Below are 22,480 nucleotides of genomic sequence, written 5' to 3'. Positions count from 1 at the left end.
CTGGCACAAAAACAGACACATCGATCAATGGAACAGAATCGAGAGCCCAGAAATGGACCCTCAACTCTATGGTCAACTTATTTTTGACAAAGCAGGAAAGAATGTCCAATGGCAAAAAGACAGTCTCTTCAACAAATGGTGTTGGGAAAATTGGACAGCCCCATGCAGAAGAATGAAACTGGACCATTTCCTTACACCACACAAAAAAATAGACTCCAAATGGTTGAAAGACCTAAACGTGAGACAGGAGTCCATCCAAATCCTAAAGGAGAACACAGGTAGCAACCTTTTCGACCTTAGCCGCAGCAACTTCTTCCTAGAAACATCGCCAAAGGCACGGGAAGCCAGGGCAAAAATGAACTATTGGGATTTCATCAAGATAAAAAGCTTCTGCACAGCAAAAGAAACAGTCCACAAAACCAAAAGACAACCGACAGAATGGGAGAAAATATTTGCAAACGACATATCAGATAAAGGGCTAGTATCCAAAATCTATAAAGAACTTATCAAACTCAACACCCAAAGAACAAATAATCCAATCAAGAAATGGGCAGAAGACATGAACAGACATTTCTCCAAAGAAGACATCCAAATGGCCAACAGGCACATGAAAAAGTGCTCAACATCGCTCGGCATCCGGGAAATCCAAATCAAAACCTCAATGAGATACCACCTCACACCCGTCAGAATGGCTAAAATTAACAAGTCAGGGAACGACAGATGTTGGCAGGGATGTGGAGAAAGGGGAACCCTCCTACACTGTTGGTGGGAAAGCAAGCTGGTGCAACCACTCTGGAAAACAGTATGGAGGTTCCTCAAATAGTTGAAATTAGAGCTACCGTTCAATCCAGCAATTGCACTACTGGGTATTTACCACAAAGATACAAATGTAGGGACCCGAAGGGGTACGTGTACCCCAATGTTTATAGCAGCAATGTCCACAATAGCCAAACTGTGGAAAGAGCCAAGATGCCCATCGACAGATGAATGGATAAAGAAGATGTGGTATATATACACAATGGAATATTATGCAGCCATCAAAAGGAATGAGATCTTGCCATTTGCAACGACGTGGATGGAACTGGAGGGTGTTATGCTGAGTGAAATAAGTCAATCAGAGAAAGACATGTATCACATGACCTCACTGATATGAGGAATTCTTAATCTCAGGAAACAAACTGAGTGTTACTGGAGTGGTTGGGGGTGGGAGGGATGGGGTGGCTGGGTGATAGACATTGGGGAGGGTATGTGCTACGGTGAGCGCTGTGAATTGTGCAAGACTGTTGAATCACAGATCTGTACTTCTGAAACAAATAACGCAACATATTTTAAGAAAAAAGAAAAAGAAGAAGATAACAGGAGAGGAAGAAAAGGGGAGTATGTCAGAGGAGGAGACGAATCATGAGAGGTGATGGACTCTGAAAAACAAACTGAGGGTTCTAGAGGGGAGGGGGTAGGGGGATGGGTTAGCCTGGTGATGGGTATTGAGGAGGGCACGGTCTGCATGGAGCACTGGGTGTTATGAACAAACAATGAATCATGGAATACTGCACCAAAAACTAATGATGTAATATATGGTGATTAACATAACAATAAAAAAATTTAAAAAAAGTGCTTCCTGGATAATCAAAAAGGGATAAAAGAAAATTGAGTATCTTTCTATAATGTTAAGTATTAAATTTAATTCCTTGAAAATAGGACTACCCACCAGATTTGTGGTTGAACCACAAGATAGTTTGTGGAACCACCGGATAGTTTAATTAGCTAATGCATCTGATTCCCTAAAAAGCATTTGCCACAAAGAGAAATTGTTTTGTGTTTTCTCAGCTTTCCCATTTGGCTAGTTTTTCTATTTTACTGCAGGACCATTGTCATAATTTCAGAACAGTCTGAGATTCCTTCTGATTCTACTTTTTGACCAATTGAATCAATGGGTTCATCTACACCATAGCAGTCAAGTGCCTGGTGTTTCTGGGCCTCTGCTCACTGTGCCATCATGGAGGGGTTTAGTCTGAGGGGTCTAACGGTTACCACCCAAAGAGCTCTTGGAATCAGTCTCCTACACCACAGCTGTTGCCTCAATCTCAAGAATGGGTTCTATACATCATAGGTTTACGTTTGTCCTGTCAGAAGTCTTTTGAGAACTTAGTGCAGGTCAATCTATTTTGAGGGCTGTGATATATATATATATATGAAGATATATATATTCTCTCTATATAGATACATATAGATGTATAGATATATATAGATAGAGAATATATATATCTTCATTCAAAGATGTAGATATCATTCATTTATATATATGTATAATGAAGTTGTAGCAACAGCATCCACATTAGGATGGGTTCTATTTCCCACTCCCAGCCCCTCTTTATACATGCTTTAGTCCTGTAATGATTTATTCCTATTACAGAAAAGCAGTGCACAGAAACTGTAGCCCTTGCTGGGAAGCAAGTTGGCCAAGGGTCACTGCATCCTTTCCTTTAAAAATACCTGCTTTGTTTGCATTGGAAAAAAAATAATAATAACCCCGCCCGGAGCTCCTTTGTTTGGAAAGCCTGCTAGCTGGATATATGCCCTCTAACCTATTTAGGGAGGGACTCATTCCTTTGTTTAAGGTCCAATGGGATTTCCCCTGGGTGAAGTTTAATGGGATTAAGCCTCGGAAAGATTGTGAGAAGATTTCATCAGCAGCCTTCAATTTCTGCCCCAGAAAAGGTTATACAAAGAATAAAGGTATATCCTTTTGTTAAAACACTCACCTGCACGTCCCCACAGAAGACCAGCTATGGGTTGTGAACCAAATCCAATTTTGTCCCGTCCCCATCACCCAAACGGGGCTTTGAGGTCTGAGTCTCACGGACTGCTTGAACTAGGATTTCTACTTTCTGGAAAAGACTGAAAGAAAACGGCATAGGGAATACTTAGTTTTCTGAGTGTTGCATTTGATAGGAAAGAAAAGGTGTATGAAATCACTGGACCCACATCTCTTCTCTTCTCAGTGAAATGTTTGTCCTTTTTAGACCTAAAGAAGAGAAGTGGTCAATCATTACGTTAGGAAAGCTTTCGTAATTGTCCCAGAAAAAGTCTATTCCTGTCTTTGCCTCTAGTGCATTGCTAATATTACTTTCTACTGCTTTTCCAGATAATTATCTCTAAGACAATATCCATTCCATTGATCTCTAGCTTGACGGACAGCAGAATGAAGTTGTTTCTTTTCTATTGTCTCAAAACCCACCAAAATGAAGAAAAGGGGACCAAAAAAGAAAAGAGATTCCATCTTCAATGAAGCTAGGAAATGGGTACAACCATTTATCAGAGAATTATAAGAATAGCTTCCAAATCCTATAGGACAATACCAAGGGCAGACACAGACATAGAGTTCTGGCAACGTCTTAGCCCCATGGCAGGCATCGTTCGTTGTCTACTGGATAGCCATTCCTTCTACCCATTTCCTCCCTACGCATGCCCCTGCCCCCAGCTTTATTCTTTGCCAACAGACCTTGGGTTTTGTGTAAGTATGGGGTGGCCATGAACTTCAGAGGTTAATTATAGTTAGTCTTGACCCATCGTCATAATTTGTCAGTGTCTAGTTTGAGATGGAGAAGTTAAACGATTCTAGAAAACAGACATGACAGTGTGCTTCTGGGAAACTTTTGTTCACTTTGAAAAGGAACACAGATAAGTAGAGAGGTGAGGCCTTTTACTGACTCTGAATGTTATTATATTAGAAATATAGCAACTCTCTTGGGACCCTGAAGGCAGCCAGCCTGAGGGGAAAGAGAGCATGCAGGATTTGGCAGTCAGAAAAGATGCAAAGGCTCTGAGCCCTTAGTAATTTCTCTGTTCTACTAAAAACCACCCTCCCAGTGCCTACCCGCAGATTCTTCTTATGTGAGATGATGTATGTCCTAGGGGTTTAAATTCTCTGACTCGCAGCTAACATAATCCTAACCGATATAGCTTGGTCCTTAAAAGTAGGGCATACCTCTAATGGACCAACTACTCCTATATTATAATGACAAACTCTGGGGGTGAGGACATTATAGGGAAGCATCCCTCAGCTCTGCTCCATCAGAAGGAGACACTGTGGGGGAAAAGCTGGATATAAACAATCTATTCAGAGCTAGCATTAACAATAAGCAAATGTAAGATTTATGGTTTGGTTTTTTTGGGGGGGATTATGGTTTTATATCAGAATATAAAAATAGCAATATAATGAACTTTTAAAGGTGGAGAATAGTGGAAAGTCATATAATTAGGCTAAATTTCTAATCTCATAACAACCAAAATCAGGAGATGGAGAGGAAAAGGAAAGTGGGAGAAAATATGAGCATTCCAGTTTATTTGGTGTTTAAAGGGAATGGTTGATATGCACTCTGTAAAGCTGAAAAAATGAGAAACATTGAAATTATTGTTAAAATTTATAAACACCAACTCTACAAGATCTAACAATGGAGTATGTACCCTCCAAGCCGCTGGTTGGGAAACACACCCAAAACAAAACACAGATATATATAAAAAAATGGTAACTTAGAAAGCGGTAACAACAAATCAAAACAACAAGGACTAAGAACAAATGTGCCTGTCATGTCAGTAAATATAAATAAGATGAACTCAACTATTAAAAAAAAGATGCTCTCTGATTGGAGGAAAGCCTCTTGAACTCAGGGTGCTGTTTAGGTGTAAGTGGGAAGAATCCCCTTCCATTGTGTTTTCAGCTGTACCTTTTCATTTATTCTTGAAAGCAGCATTGCCTGTACATAGAATCTCACAAAATGTTTCATGAAATCATTTTGTTCAGCTTAAGGCTCTAACCCTTTCTGTTGACAATCAAGACTCCATTTCAAGCTGGTGTAGAGAGATGCTACGCCATCTTTTTCTATTGCTTTGACTTTTCCTATCTTCTCCTGGTGCCAGTACAAAAATTCCTTTCTCTTTCTTCACACCTTCAAAGAAAAGTCTCCAGTCACATCAAGCTATATGTTATCAACCGACCATCTTATTCAAAAATATAAAGACTTAGTTTTTTGAAACTGGGAAGTTAGGATACCCTGTCACACTAGCACAAAAATTCTTGTGAATTAATTCAACAGCAACGTGTTAGGCAATGAACCAGTTGCTGACACTACAAAGGAAGCTACATAAGTCATGATCAGTCTGCACATCAGAGGCTAGGAGATTTACAGTTAGGTTCAAAGGGTAACAAACACATACCATGAGTATAAAAATGGATGCCACTGCATTCAAATGGCCACATCAGCTTTAAAGTCTCAAAAGACTTGAGTGGGAAAATTCATTAAAATAAGACACACTTCTAAAGAATGAAACAGGTTGACTGATTATGAGAAATATTTAAAAGCTCAGTGTGTATATGTTCAAACTGGTAAATCATGATGGGCAGGTCAAACTCCATGTCAGTTTAAAAGAATGGGTTCTCCACCTCAGTGAAAGCCATCTGGATGATGAAATCAGAGGTTGAGCATGTTGCAATTTGTTAGCAATAATAGTTAAAGTGTAGATGTTTGAGAATGATTTACAGAATAAAAACCAGAACAGGTTCAAGGCTACCTATATAACATTACTCTAACTTGTATTTTGATATGCCTTACTGAGCTTTAATAAAAGAGATTTAAGTATAATTACTCCTTAGAGAATCCCAAATAAATCTGCGTATAGTCATGGGAATATGTATAAACCGTTGGTTTAAACACGGAGGGTAGGAAAACAACCTAAAAACAGGATTTGCAAAGGCACTGAAACCAAATGATATCGGGGTATTAGAGGGATAAACCAAAACACTGCCCTGAGAATCCTTGGATTTTCCTAGGAAATCTAAAGTAACTATGAATTTTCTTTTAAAGAAAATAAACACCTGGGAAAACTACCAAGAACAATGTGCAAATTCTCTTCCTTCATTTGTCCAAGTAACTGACTGGCCCACCCCAAGAAGCATAAAATCTGTGGAATTTTTGTTCCCTAGGAAGTGGAGTACAAAACCCTAAATAAGCTAGGACTGCCATCTTTCATAACCAACTATAATTTTACTGATTTTCATCTGTTACCCAACTCTTGTTAAGAGAGATGAGAGGTCTGCCAAAGCAAATAGAAAGACACATATACTGCCATCTGAGTTTTATGTTATGTAGGCTACGCCTATTGATGGAATTTAAAATTGGAGGTTGCCAGGAAACCAGAAGGAAAGTTCAGAGTGATGTATATTCTCAGAAAACAAATAATACTTCTTTCTTTAATTTCTACCTTTTTCCCCCCATAGAAATTTATTCATATTTTGATGATAAAATACAGTACATGATGTATTTATCAATGCAAATGGTGATTTTAGTATTATGGGTTATCGCTAAATATGATCAGTCCTCGACCTATGCTTTTTTTCTCCCCTATAAATTCCAGTGAAATAGTTCAGGTTTTATTATACTAAAGTTTTCCTTTTAGGATTTATGTAGAAAATAGTCAAGGCTGTTTTTTTTTTTAAAGATTTTATTTATTTATTTGAGAGAGAGAGAATGAGAGATAGAGAACACGAGAGGGAAGAGGGTCAGAGGGAGAAGCAGACTCCCTACGGAGCAGGGAGCCCGATGCGGGACTCGATCCTGGGACTCCAGGATCATGACCTGAGCTGAAGGCAGTCGCTTAACCAACTGAGCCACCCAGGCGCCCCAGTCAAGGCTGTTTTTAAGTTACAGTCATTTAACATTTCATTAATAAATCTAAATTTCTATAGATGATAAAGCTGAATCTTTTTTTACTATTCTTTAGTACTTCATAGAAGATTAAGAGGCCATATTTATAGGAATTCTCTATAAATCAGTCTTAACTGGTGATCATCCAGCTTCACTTCTGTTATTTCCATAACATTTACTCATGTATTTACTATACAATATGAATCATATTTTCATATTAAGAATCTCAGATATTTTAAAACATTGATCATGATTCCCCCCTGACATTTTCTTTCCTAGTCTAAATATCTACAGCACCTAAACTTTCCTCGATTTTAAAAAATCTGGTTGCTCTTCTATTTCTCAGTTTTAGGCATATCTTATCCCTGGGTCCTGAGAATTTTTTTTTTCTCTAGAAGAAATGAAAAACAGTTTCAAAATTGAAACTTTAGGTTCAAATATCATGGCAGAAATATGTGGGAGAAAGCGTGATGCTGAATTTGTAAAAATACTTGTAATAACAATAATTTAACACTGTGGTGTGTCAGAGACTTTGCCAAATGCTTAGCAAAGATTGGTTCATATACTGGTCACACTGATACCATGGATAGGTGATAGTGTTAGCTTTGCTATGCAGAGGAGGAAGAATCTGCCTCAAAGAATATCTGACTAAATGGACGTATGTGAAAATTCTCTCAAAACTTCAGTCTCTATGTGAGAGACATATTTTTTATTAAACTTCAATCACTCTGTAAGTATAATAGGCCCATGCTTACCATATAGGTAGAAATAGAGAATATAAGGTTATTTTAGCAATAAAAATACATAACTGATAAATCTGTTGAGAAATTACTTGGTTCCAGACACTTGCTGGGAACACAAAGGTGAAAAGACCCCATCTCTGTCATCAAAGTGCTTAGAGATGCATGGGAAAAGACTCCGAACATAGATCATTGCCATGGCCTAGGAACTGTGATCAAGGTACTCACAGTCTCGTGAGGTAACAGAGAGGCCCCTAAGCCAAACAGGGAATCTGAGAGACTTCAACAAAGGCATGACGCCTTGCTCTGAGTTTTGACCACTTTCTAAAGAAGGAGATGGAAGAGCTGGAGGTGGACAGGGTGCTCCAGAATAAAAAGGGCACCATGAACAGGGAGGGCCCTGAGGCCAGAATCAGGGCGTCCTGTGGGGAACAGCTGCTTAACAAAATCATGCAGGGGAAGGTGGGGTAGGTGACTAGAGTAAAAATGTAGGGAGAGCTTATGCTTTATTCTGGACAGGCTAAGGAACTATGGAAATGTTTTCATCCAGAAAGGTTCATTGGTAGGTTTGTATTTTCAGGCTTTATTTTAGGCAAGTGCTTAACTATTTGAAGCCTCAGTTTTCTTTTTTGTAAAATTCGACAAGGGAAGGGTGGAGTAGATAATTTCTGGTTCAAAGATTTAGAAAATCAATTAAAGCAGAAATTTTTTTTTTACCCTTCTGTAGTTGGCCATAAAGCTTAAAACCAGAGAGCTCAGGGCCCTGGGTGGCTCAGTTGGTTAAGTGACTCTTGATTTCAGCTCAGTTCATGATCTCAGGAGTCCTGAGTCGGGCTCATGCTGAGCATAGAGCCTGCTTAAGATTTCTCTCTCTTTCTGTCCCTCTGCCCCTCCCCCTCTCCCTCATGTGCTCGCTTGCTCTCTCAAAAACAAACAAACAAAAAACCCAGCCAGAGCTTAAGGTCTTTAAATGAGACTGTAATTCCATTGTCCCATGCTCCTTAATTGGAAATTCTGTGTAAACCGAGGGTGACTTCCAGCATGCTCTGGGCATGTGCATGGCAATGTTGGGGAGGGGAAACAGTGGGCAGGTAGGAGAGCTGGAGTTTACTGTTGAAAGAGAAGCCATATATATCAGTAATGTTAGTGGACTTTCAGAGAAAATTACTCCTAATGATAAAGGATTTAATAATCCACGAGTATTGCTATCATTACTGGCTTAGGAAAATTGGCTAGATGTTCTTGAAATATATTTTTATGCAGTCCCTTTGAGTCCAGAATATTTTTCCTTGTTCAAACAGCATCAGAAAATAATCGATCATCTGCCTCCCTCTGTGGAATTTATATACAGACCAACATTCTTGGATTGTTTCTCTTTTCTTCTGGCCGCAGCTTGACAAGCTGAACAGCCATAAGTATTCATCTTCAAATACACCTTTGTCCTTCAGGGCAAATTTTCAATGAAGTCCTGAAAGTTATTAATGCTTCAACGAAGCCCCCTTTACCTTAACAAATATTATGTTCAAAAACACCAAAGAATGTGTTTCCTTTCTCCCCCCTCCCTCTGTTACACACATATGCACACACACAGCCCTTCCCAAGGACACTCTGGACCTCCCTTCCCCACCCCTACTACCCGACCTTCTCTTAAAGTATAATGTAGTGGTTTATAATATTGATAAGAAATACCTCGCGGCATGAATTGATGTCCTTTATAAACCAATCAAAATCACTTTAAATCAAGTGTGAATTGTCTGGACCATAGCCCCAAACCTGCTCATTTGCCCCTTTTGTTTAGTATCCATTATTGTGAGATTTTTCCAGTGAGTTTATTGCATTGTAATAGCAGCTGCCTATCCTTATCATACGTTGGCTTGTGTAACGTCAAAGAAATGACTTATGTACTTTGAGGGAAAAATGCCATTTTTGCTGAAATTGGCAATGAAAACACTTATCCTCTATTCTGCCCCTCTCTATTTGAATATATTCCCGCTTATAAATGTATGTGATGAATTTAATAGAGATACAAGCCACATATGCACCATATCATTGAAACAGTATGCATCTGCCTATTATCTATAGCTCCTAATTTTATCTGCAGAACCAGATGTGAAATCCAGAGTGCTCATGATTGAAGTACATTTTTACATGTACCTTTGTTAGGGAGGCACTGTGATGTTCAGAAATCACAAAGGGAGAAAGAATAAAACATGGTATAATCCTTGCACAGATTGTCTTCTGTTAGGTTTCAGTACACGCACAGCCTATCTGTTTGCATCAGAACAATGGCTGTCCGGTTATGAACTCGGTATACAAATTATCAGCCATCCCGGGTCTGCGTTTGATCCACAGCCTTCCACTTCAGGCACTGAGCACAGTGGGTGCCAAGTAGTATCAATCACTCTATTTTTGCCCTGTCCCTGGTAAGAGATGGCGTTTGTTTTCCTGATTCAGAAGATAAGCCAGACATACTGGGGAAAACATGCGAATGTAAAAAAAAAAAACACCCAAGCCTTGTTGAAAAATTTTTGAACTAAAAATGCATCATGTTAAATATCTTTTATAAAGTGGAATTACAGTGAAACTTTAATTATCTGAAATAAATGGGAAAAGGATGACCACAAATAATAGAGCATCAAAAAGAAATTTAAATTTCATTCTAAAGCCGTATGTCATTTTTTATAGGTAGCTGATTTAATTGCCAGATTGTTTCCTCAGGCAGAGCAACCCCTTTGCTCTTGCTCACATGAAGATCTTCTTTTTGTTCAGTGCAATCAGGTCTATTCCACGGATCTCTTCAGGCTGGAAACAGGTTTCCATTAAGAAATTAAATACTGCATTTTCCATTTTCATACGTAAATTGAAATCTGCAAATAGCTTCCGTGGTTTATTTTTTTCTTTTAAAGAAACCAATTTTTTTCAATAGATATTGAGCCCAACAACTTCGTCTACAGCCTTTTCTTAGGCTGGAAATTATTAGTAAGCAATCTGAGTGAGACCACATCAATTTCCCAAACAAAAAGCTCACATGGTATGTATGTGATGAGGGCCTGTGAACTTGTGACACCAGAATTCAACCCCTGACATTCAGAAGCGGCATCTGAAAACATTACTTATAGAAAAGTCTCTCTAAGGCTTTTGTGACCACTGAGTGGCTGCGGAACATGGGCCGTCTGCACTTTCCAACCAGAGTGCACTGCATACAACCTACTTACAAAGAATCATGCTAAGGTAGCTCCAGAAGAGAGTTGTACGATACAATTCCCCAGCTTGGACAAAAGCCACAGATTTCAAGGAGCAAAAAATTCCAATGGAATGAAATGTGAGTAAGGAGCTGCTTTTTCAAAATTGGACCAGAATTGGACATGAGTGGAGACAGAATTCCTGGCCAAGCCAGTCCCAAGGCCAGCCCAGCTGCAAGGCAAGGGGAAATAGACTCTGTCACTTAATGGGTAGCATGGCATGCTCCTGTGGAAAAAAGGAACAGATAGAGGCCATCTTTGGAGACTATTCACCACCAGGGGTAAACAGGGCAATCTCAGCAGAAACCCACTTTGCTCCTACTTTTTTAAAGGAGATACAAGCAAGGGCTGGAAGCACATGGGGGGCCAAATAGTGTCACCAGGTTTTCTTAAAAAGGCTTTGTGCCACTTGCCTCAGACTAGTTTGAGGAGGTAAGTTGGGGAAAGTTTTTCTAGCTCAGTTATGAGTCACCTAAACACAAACAGACAAACAAACAAACCAGTCTTCCATTCAGGATTTTGAACCTGGTATGTGCCAAGGAAGATTCATTCATTTGATGTTTATCCAGTGTTGCCTGGGGACTGTTTGAAGCTGCATGCCCATCTAGCTACAGTCAGGTTTCTCACTGCCTTCTCTTCCCTTCCCTCATTTGCTTTTCAGCGTATGATACATAGTTTCAGCCCTATTGCTCAACATCTTACAGAAAACTTTCCTGAAATTCATTAGCATGTCTGACTGTCTCACAAAAGAAAACTAAGATGACCAAATAGTCCAGTAAATAAAGAAAAAAAAATGTTTCTCATGTTTGTATTTCCTGCCACATAGAGTCTCATCTCAGTTTGCTATTTCTGGTAACCACCAAACCTCTCAAAAAGAACCCAAAAAACAAAAAACAAAATACCGGTAATCTGTGCTTGATATGTCCACTTCATCTCCTATTTGCTCTTCAGTTAACTATGACCAAAGCCCATCCTTAATCCTTGACCAAATTTGCCATCTCTGAGATTATCAATGATCTTGTTGCCAAATCCTGTCACTACTTTTCAGTGCTTAATCTTACATGACCTTTCTCTTACATTAGATGTCGTTGAGATTTTCTTTCTTCCAACTCCACAATCTTTGGCTTTTAATATGGCATTCTTTGGATCTCTTTCTGTCTCTTTACTCACCCTTTCTCAGTTTCATTCACTGATTTCTGTATATTCTAATCACTCCTTCTATACTGGTGGTGCCTCATTATTGTGTCTTTCTTCCTCTTCTCACTTTCTCCAATTAACTAAACTATTATTAAATATTATTAAATGTCTACTAGATGTGTCCACCAGGATATAAGCATGGCATGAGCTCTCAACATATGCAGTCTTTTCCTCCTCTGTTAATTCTTTATCATATTTAACAGCCCTGCTTTCTAGCTGGCCCCTGAAGTTATTATCTTGACATTATCCCTCTCGCCATCAAATCCCATTTCAAGTTTAAGCACTATCAATTGTAATTTTTCTCTTCATCTTCAGTAACATTGCCAGGCTTAGGTACCTGTAATCCCTCATCTGAACCATAGAAGAAGCTACTAATTGTTTTTAAATTGCAATTGCAACACAAATCACATCCTATCCCTCTCTAAACAATGACAAACTTGTCATTGTGAAAGTCTCAAAAACCCGGCGACTTTCTGTGGTCAACAAGTTTGTCCTTGACTTGGTCCTTAACAAGCTGTCTCTCCGACGGTCTTCATCTTCTAACTCATTCTCTAAGTTGCAGTCATACAAAATGACTTATTGGCTAAAGATACTGTGTGGTCTTAACTTGTACCACTCGCTTTTGGTACGTTGGTTCCAATTGATTCATGGGTTCCAGATCTCAGGTCAGGTGTCATACGGTCACTTCAATTTAAGTCCAAGTTTACCACATACTAGCTGGGTGCTCTTGGGAGAGTTATTTAACTTTTCCAATTCCTACTGTCCTCATCCATAAAACAGTCATAATATAAAACCTACTTCAGATAATTGTAAATATTAAATGAGGTAATATCTCTAAAGTGGTTTCACAGTGCTGGACAGATAGTAAGCACTAGTAAATATAGTATTTTTACAATACTAAGTGCGGACATATGCAAAGGGATTTGATTCAACTACCAGCAGAAGAAAATGTTTTTGGTGAGAATCACATATACTAGGTTGTAGGCAAAGACTTGTAGACATGTGGCATTTGTTTATGTCATGGGGCAATGAGAGGAAACAGTTCATCAGTTATCCTTCTGAGCCGTAGAGAAATTAGGTTGATGTCTACTGCTCTTTTGCTACAATTTGTTATTCTCTCTAATGGGTGAAATGGAGCATGATGGTAGCTTTAGGGGCTGAAGAGCCCAGTCAAGTATATATTTTACCACTTGGACACTGAAATCAATCAGAAAACCTGGAAGATTGACTTTAGGCATTTGAGGTATTCTGGAGTGGAGTAGTATCCAGTCTGCTGTATGAGACAGGCCTCATTGTTAGTTGGATAATACAATTTTCTCCAAGTTTTCTTCTCTTACTCCCAGTTAGTGTCAAGTATTTCTGATTAAAATTTAATAGCTGCCATAGTTCGTGCCCATTTATTTACTGCTGAAACTGATACTGCTGCTTACAATGGGTGTTATGCACTATTTTAGCCAGTTTGTTCCATATACACTCTGTTGTTTTAAGTGTGTTTATTGGCCAATTGCTTTGTGACCATTTTTAGTATTCTTTACAATAACCATCTGTAGCTAACATGAATTTGAAGTTTTCCATTCCAAATACACCCCTGTGACTATCAAGTAAGGAATATAGGATTTTGTTCTAAGCTGACTAGTCAGGCAGTTAAATCTAAAGTTAAACTCTAAAATATAAAGTTTATAACTTTAACATTTAAACAAAAACATCCTATTAATCTATTGGCTTTTTTTTTCCCTTATACAAACATTTGTTGGCAGTATTCAAAGCTTTTCAGAAAATTACTTCCAGTTCCTGGCTTTATCTTTACATGAATTTTTATATAGCTTAATGGATTCTAAATGTATACAAGTAATAGATAAGGTGTTATAAAATTGATCCTTATAATGCTAAGTTTATAGAAACTTGGATATTGCCAAGGTATGTGGTGTCTAGCCAGTATTTATTTTCAAAACAGAAGAGTATTAAGAAAAGAGTAAGACAAATATTATAATGTGAATTAGTGTTTAGAAAATTTGAGAGTATGAGAAGTTAAGCTTACAGAGGCAAAGTAAAATTGGATAGTTAAAAAGTTATATCTATGCTATTATAGACCTATAAAATATTGGCATGTGAAATTGCAACTATTTCAAATTGAGGTCATGTTATTTTCCCCACTTTTCCATAATAAAACAGACTTCTTTTCATAATTACTCAAGACATACACTCAGAAGAATCATAAATATTGTGAAATCATTCTTAATCAATAGACTCCTAGGCATTATTAAGCTCATAACCAAACACCTTCTGTAGTCGCAGTTTCAAATCCTAAATCACTGTGTAAGAGTTCTAATCCAACAGCCTGGGTAGTGATTCCACCTCTGTCATTTTTTAGAGAAGAAACATTAAACACATTATTTAACTTTTAAACCACAGTTTTCTCATTTCTAAAGTTAGGGAAAATTAGTGCCTGTTACATACTGATGTAAAATGCATATGTATATGTAAAAAACATATGCGTGTGGTACAGAGTAAGTAACTTCTATAGATGTTAATGATTCACTTTATTATTAATTTGAGCTTAGATACTTTTAATATATAAAACATATTTTACATATTTCATATGAATAAGTTTTACATATATAATTTATTTCTCTATATTTTACATGGGTTTATTGTAGGCAGCACACGTTTGGGTCTTGTTTTTTAATCGAACTGACAATCTTTACCTTTTAACTGATGTATTTAGACCATTCACAGTTAAAGTGATTATTGATATGATTGGATTAGTATCTAAGTTCTTCCTAGCTATGTTTCTTTGTTCCATTTGTACTATATTTCTTTTTTCTTTTCTTTTTGTCTTTTCTTAGGCTAAGTACTTTTTTTTTTTAAGGTTTTATTTGTTTATTTGACAGAGAGAGAAAGCACAAGCAGGGGGAGCTGCAGAGAGAGAGGGAGAGGGAGAAGCAGGCTTCCTGCTGAGCCAAAAGCAGATGCCCAACCGACTGAGTCCAGGCTAAGAATGTTTTATAACATTTTATCTCTACTGACTCATTAATTATATATCTCTAAAAAATGTTTTTAGTGATTACCCTGGGACTTACAGTATGCATTTCAAATTAATCTGAGTTTACCTCAAATAATAGTACACACTTTTACATGTAGCACAAGGCCATTACAATAATATATTCCTAATTCTTCCCACCCATCCTTTGTACTATTATTGTCATAGGTTTTACCTTCACATATGCCGTATGTATTAATCAGTTATCTCTTAGCTCATTTACAAATAGGAAATAAATTTTACCTATTTTCATTCATTCCAGTTCCTGTTCACTTTATCTTTTGTGTTAAGGTCCAAGTTCCTGACTATATCGTATTTCTTCTACCTGAAGAATTTCCATTAGAGGGTGTCTGGTAATGAATTCTCTTAGTTTTTGTTTGAGAATTAAAAAACAATGTCTATTTCACTTCTTTTTACTAGGTCTAGAATTCTGGGTTGACAGATCCCTCCCCCCTCACACCACCCTGTAATACTTATATATGTCACTACATTTTCTTTCTGCTTGAACAGTTTCTGATGAGAAGTCTGATTTAATTATTGCACTTTTTCCTCGGTGGATAGATTTTTTTTCTTCTTCTTCTTCTGGCTAATGTCAAGATTTTCTCTCTGTCTTTGATTTCCTGAAGTTTGAATACCATATGCCTAGGGATGTGTGTGTGTGTGTGTGTGTGTGTGTGTGTGTGTGTGTGTGTTTGGTACTTTTCCCTGCTTGGTGTTCTGTGAGCTTCTTGATCTATGGTTTCCTGTTTGTCACTAATTTTGTAAAATTCTCTGCCATTACGTCTTCTCTTCTCTTCTCTTCTCTTTTCTCCTCTCTCCTCCACTCCCTTCCCCTCCCCTCTCCTCTCCTCCCCTCTACTCTTTTCTCTTCTTTTAAGTAGGCTCCATGCTCAGCCTGGAGTCCAAAATAGGGCTTGAACTTACCACCCTGAGATCAAGACCTGAGCTGAGATCAAAAGTCGACGCTTTAACTAACTGAGCCACCCAGGCACCCCATTTGCCATTATTTCTTCAGCACCCATTTTCTCTCTCTTCTGCTTGTGTATATGCTACCATGTTTGAAATTGTCCCACACTGTTGGGTGCTCTGTTTGGCTTTTTGTTTTGTTTTGTTTTTTGTTTTTTTGGGGTTTTTTTCTTCATTTTTTAATTTTCTTTGTGTTTTAGTTTGGTTTTATCATCAATTTCACAGAATCTTTCCTTGGCTCTGTTCAGTGTATTGATGAGCCTGTTAGAGGCTTTCATATATGTTACTGATTTTTTTTTCCTTCTGGTATTTACATTTGATTCTTTCTTATAGTTTCATCTCTCTGCTGAATGACTCATCTGATCTTGCATGTTGTCTACTTTGTTTTATTAGAGCCAGTAACATTAATTGTAATTACTGAAAATTTTCTGTCTGATTGGTACAACATCTGTGTCTTAGCCAGTTTGATCCTAATAATTTTTTTGCCTCTTCTGTGAGTGTGTGTGTGTGTGTGTGTGTGTGTGTGTGTGTGTTTTCTTTTCATATGCCTCAGAATTTTTTGTTGAAAGCCAGGGCTCTATTCTTGGATCTGGCCAATGTCCTTCACAAGTGCTCTGCTTCTCCAGCTGCAGAACTGGAACTTTCATGTGTTTTGCCATAGCAGAAATATGGATACCCAAATGGTATCCTTCCCATAGGAGGGATGCTGCTTCTTTTTTTTTCTTCTCTTGTCCTTTCCCACAGATGCAGTGGATTTCTACCTCTACCCTAAGGTGATGGTTTTCATTGTTCTTCCCTCTGGAGATTAAGCCTCTCATCCTCTAGTGGAGATGGAGGAGATGGGCTTGGGCAGTTAAGGCAGTGACTACTGTTCCCTTTCTCAAGTCAGCACCATGGAAAAAAGCTTTCTCAGGAATGTTTCCAAATCTTTTCGACAAGTGCTGCCAGTAAGAATGTGTCTCTGTATCTTTAACTTCCAGAGGCTTTACATCCTCACACTAGCCCACACTCCACCTCTAACAATTTCTGAAAACATTTTAGCTATATCTTATTCCATTTTATGTAGAGTCGAGCAGAGTCTGTCACAGGTAAGTAAATGTTGAAGTGCTATTTATCTTTGTAGGCATCTGTCACTCTCTATATTTGAGGTTTTTTGTTTGCCCTGAAACCTCAATTCTTTGATGGATCCAGCTTTTTTTCTTGTTGCAAGGGTGAGAATGGTATTCTTTACAGCTCTCTACATCTCCAAGCTGAAACCAGAAGTCTTTTAATCATTAATTTGGTAACAGTGTAGAAGCAAATAAGTGAAAGCTTCTATGAAGCAGGTATTATTATTTTACTTATATTAAAATGGAAGTCATTTGAATATGTTAAATGAGTCAGTAATTATAGGAGTAATGAAGAAATATCAAGACATATTTTGGGAATTTTTTTCAGTTGCGTCAGAAAAAAATAATTGGAATTTATTGTCTTTGTGAATTTTGTATTTAATTGTTAAAAATTAAAATTAAAATTAAAAAATTGACACAAATCAATTAATGTCAATCATTTAATTACCCCATTAATAGAATGAAATAAAAGAATCATATATTCATCTCAATAGATGCAGAAAAGGCATTTGACAAAATTTAATATCCATTCATGTTAAAAACACTTAATAAATCAGGCAGAGAAGGAACATATTCAAAATAATAAAGAGTATATATTGACAAGCCAACAACTAACATCATACTCAATGGTGCTGAAAGCTTTTGCTCTAAGATCATGAACAAGAAAAGGGTGGCCATTCTCACCACTCCTATTCAGCATAGTACTGGAAGTCCTAGCTAGAACAATCAGGCAAGAAAAAGAAATAAAAGGCATTCGAATTAGAAAGGAAGAAGCAAAATTGTCTCTATTTGCAGATGACATGATTCCATATATAAAAAATCCTAAAGACTCAACCAAAAAACTGTTAAAACTAATTAACGAATTGAGTAAAGTTGCAGGATACAGAATTAACATGCAAAAATCAGTTGTGTTTTTATACACTAACAATTTTTTGGAAAAGAAATAAAGAAATCAATCGTGTTTACAACATCATCAAAAACAATAAAATACTTCAGAATTAATTTAGCAAAGGAGGTAAAAGATCTCTACTCTGAAAACCATAAGACATTGATGAAAGAAATTGAAGAAAACATAGATAAATGGAAAGGTATCCTCTGTTTATAGATTGGAAAAATTAATATTGTTAAAAGGTCAACACCACCAAAAGTCATCTATAGATTCAATGAAATCCCTATCAAGATTTCAAAGGCATTCTTTACAGAAATAGACAAAACATTCCTAAAATTTATATGTAACCACCAAAGACCCCAAATGACCAAAGAACAAAGCAGGAGACACAACACTTTCTGACTTCAGGTTATACCATAAAGCTATAGTCATTAAAACAGTATGGAATTGGCATAAAAACAAATAGACCAATAGATTAGAGTAGGGAGCCCACAAATAAATCCAAGCATATACTGTCAACTAATATTTAACAAGGGAGCCAAGAATACTCAATGGAGAAAAGATAGTCTCTTCAATAAATGGTACTGGGAAAACTGGATATTCCCATATAAAAGAATGATATGACCCGTATCTTACACCATTCACAAAAGTTAATTCAAAATGGATTAAAGCCTTAAATGTAAGACCTGAAATCATGAAACTTCTAGAAAAAAACATTGGGGAAATCTTCTTGACATGGGTCTTGGTAACTGTTATTTTGGAAATCACACCTAAAGCACAAGCAACAAAACAAACAGACAAACAAAAACAAGTGGGACTACCTCAAACCAAAAAGTTTCTGCCCAACAAAATAAGCCATCCATAAAATAAAAAAGAAAACCTACATCTGATAAAGGGTTAATATCTCAAATATTTATAGAACTCATACAACCCAATAGCCCCAAACCAAATAATCCAATTAAAAAATGAGCAAATGACCTAAATAGACATTTTTTCCAAAGAAAATATATAAATGGTCAACAGATACATGAAAAGATGTTCAACATCACTAGTCCTTAGGGAAGTTCAAATTAAAACCACAATGAGATGTCATTTCATGCCTGTTAGAATGGCCATCATTAAAAGATAAGTGATAACAAATGCTGGCATGGATGTGGAGAAAAGAGAACATTGTGCACTGTTGGTGGGAATGTAAATTGGTGCAGCCACTATAGAAAACAGTATGGTGGTTCCTCAAAAAATTAAAAATAGAACTACCATATGATACAGCCTTTTCACTCTGGGAATATATCCAAAGGAAATGAAACCACTAACTCAAAAAGATATCTACTCTCCCGTGTTCATAGCAGCATTTTTCACAATAGCCAAGACATGGAAACAAACTAAGCATCCATTGGTGGATGAATGGGTAAGGAAATTATATAATTACTTATATAATTGTAATTAAACTACATATTTATATTATATATATTATCTGTAATATTAATATTAATATATTCTATTAATTAAGTTATATGTATTATGGCTGGATATCATTCAGTCATAAAAAATTATGAAATCCTTTGTGACAACATAGATGGGCCTTGAGGACATTATGCTAAATGAAATAAATCAGACAAAGAAAGACAAATCTCACTTAAATGTAGGATCTAATAATAAAAAAAAATCAAACTCATACAAAAATAGACAGATCGGTGGTTACCAGAGGCAAGGGGAGGGAGAAAGGGGAATTGTGGGAAGGTGGTCAAAAGGTACAAAATTCCAGTTATGAAATAAATAAATACAACAGATGTATTGTACAACATGGTACACACAGCTAACACTGCCGTATGATATGTAGGGAAGTTGTTAAGATAGTAGACCCTAAGAGTTCTCATCACAAGGAGAATTTTTTTCTTTCCTTTTTATCATATCTATATGAGATGACGGATGTTAACTAAGCCATTTTCTAAGATATATAAATCAAACCATCATGCTGTATACCTTAAACTTATACAGTGATGCATGTAAATTATTTCTCAATAAAACTAGAATAAATGAATAAATAGACTTCTATTGGTATATTTCAATATAAAAAAAATACAATGTGATTTAACGCATTCTTACTCTGATCAAGGAGGGTCTTATTTCCATAGCATATCAGATGATAGATAATTTGGGCTGCATGTAGCAGAGAATTATGACTTAAGTCATTGAAACAATAGAAAACTTGATACCTTGAAAGAAGTCTGGAGATGATAGTTCTAAGGCTGGAAAATTCAGAATCTCAACAAAGACTTGTCTCTAGCCTGAAATAATGTGTGCAAAATCATTTCCAATGACTCATAGAAGCCAAGCAAGAGCAGACGTGGAACCCAGGCCCTGGAATATGTGAATGTGTCACTCAAAAATATCAGCCCAAAAACTGCACACATTCCCAGTACAGAAGAAGTAGAGGTAATATTTTCCAGTTTCCATGTACATCATTCAGATTGTCTGTGGCCATTTGGCAATTTCCTTTCTGCATCAATTCTGGCAATTTCCTTTCTGCATCAATTCCAATACTGGAATTATGAGCCAGTATTATCCTAAGTACTTTACAAGCGATAGTTCACACAAAGCTCACGGTAATGTTATGAGACAGTTACTGTTATTATTCCCATTTTAGAAATGGGGAAAATAAAGTTCACTGGTGCCTAGTTACTAGGTCACAAAGCTAGGAATCTGAATATGACTTCTTAATTCATACTCTTTTTTTTTAAGATTTTATTTATTTATTTGAGAGAGAGAATGAGAGAGAGAGAGAGCACATGAAAGGGGGGAGGGTCAGAGGGAGAAGCAGACTCCCTGCTGAGCAGGGAGCCTGATGCGGGACTCGATCCCAGGACTCCAGGATCATGACCTGAGCCGAAGGCAGTCGCTTAACCAACTGAGACACCCAGGCACCCCCCTAATTCATACTCTTATGTAATGTGTTGTCCTGCCTTGAATATTTTCTGTCCTTGGTGTTTTTTTTTTTTTTTTTTTTTGACTGATCTTTCTCTGTTCCATTCATTGGTTCTTCTCCTTGCTCTAAAAATAAGAGTTCTCCCCAAAGTGCTATTTTTCTCTTCCTCTGTGAGCTCTCTTCCTCCCAAGACTTGAGCTACCATACTACTACTGTGGCAATGATGAACAGGTATAATGTCCCACCATTTCACACTTTCTTTTCTAACTTCAAACCTCCAGCAAATCTTCCCCCAACTCCCTTTCAGCTGATGCATTGACTTTTATCCCACCAGAAAGAGAAAAGTACTCAACAAGAGAACTTCCACATGGTAGCCACCAATCCTCCATCTTTCTTTTTTTCAAATTTCACTGGTTGCTTCTTTTTAGTGTCTTTTATTGTTTCCTCCACTCTTCAGATCTCTCATGCTCAGATTTTGAAACTTATTCCTTCAATTCTTTGATGATTTCCGGTCAATTTCCAGTCTAGAACTTCCCTCAAAACTGCTGTATTTGGCCTGTCCCTTTGGTGTCTTTCTTTGTGGCATCATAGGCATTTCAAACAGTAACCCCCAGCTGAACCCCAGTTGAACCCACCACAGAAACTTACTCCTATGATTCTTCTCCAACTCTATAAAAGAAAACTGTTATTTCAACGCTCAAACCCCCAAACCATGGAGTCATCCCTGATTCTTTTAACACCCTACATTTAATTAGTCAACAAATTCATTTGGCTTTATCTTCAAAATATATTCAGAATTCTTCCAGAAATATATCCAAGATACCACCACCTCTTACCTCAAATTTTGTAATGACTTCTTATAGCAAAGAGTACCATCTGACACACAATGTATCCTTCTTTATCATTAATTGAACCTGACTTTTAGCTGGCACATGGCCTCTCTGAATAAAAACTACACTAGTCAGTCTTCCTTACTTCTAAATAAGGCACATATCCAAGCTCTGACCAATGGGATATTAGCACAAGTGTTATGTGGGCTTTGAAGAACACACCTAAAGTGAGAAAGCATGCCTTTGTTCTGCTCCTTCCTCCAGCTTGGATGCCCCGAGTTCTGCCCCTTGCTCTCTGGAATGTGGATGGAATGGCTGAAATAAAACAATCCCCAGAACCAACCTGGGAGGATTGGAATTTTATAAAGGGAGCTTATAGGTTTCCTTACAAAAAGATATTTTTTCATCCCATCCACTCACTAGGGAGCTATATAAGAAGACCCTCAGAATCTATGTCTGTGATTTGTATCCTTATGACTCATTTTATTCATTCCATTTATCTGCATTATTTGGCACAATTAAAACTGATTTAGGGCCAAATTTGAGCATGTAAAAAAGGTGAATATTCCTTACTCTGTCAAGAAGGGAGAAGGGAAAGGGAGAAAGTGGCATTTAAAAATACTAGGAACTATGCTCTGGTCTTTTTCATGTTGTCAAGCTGAGTCCTCACAACAACCCTGTTTGGCAGGGTTATTAGCACCTTTTATGGATGAGATATTCAAGACTCAGAGAGGCTCCCTCAACATGGTGCTGACATGGCAAGGCTAGGTTTGACCTCAGTGACTGAGTATGAATTTGCTGATTTAAGTAGCAGATTGGTATAGTGTAGAAAATATT

Source organism: Zalophus californianus, chromosome 3, assembly GCF_009762305.2.
Source record: "Zalophus californianus isolate mZalCal1 chromosome 3, mZalCal1.pri.v2, whole genome shotgun sequence".
Taxonomy (NCBI): Eukaryota; Metazoa; Chordata; class Mammalia; order Carnivora; family Otariidae; genus Zalophus; species Zalophus californianus.
Note: the sequence above shows the minus strand (reverse complement) of the source record.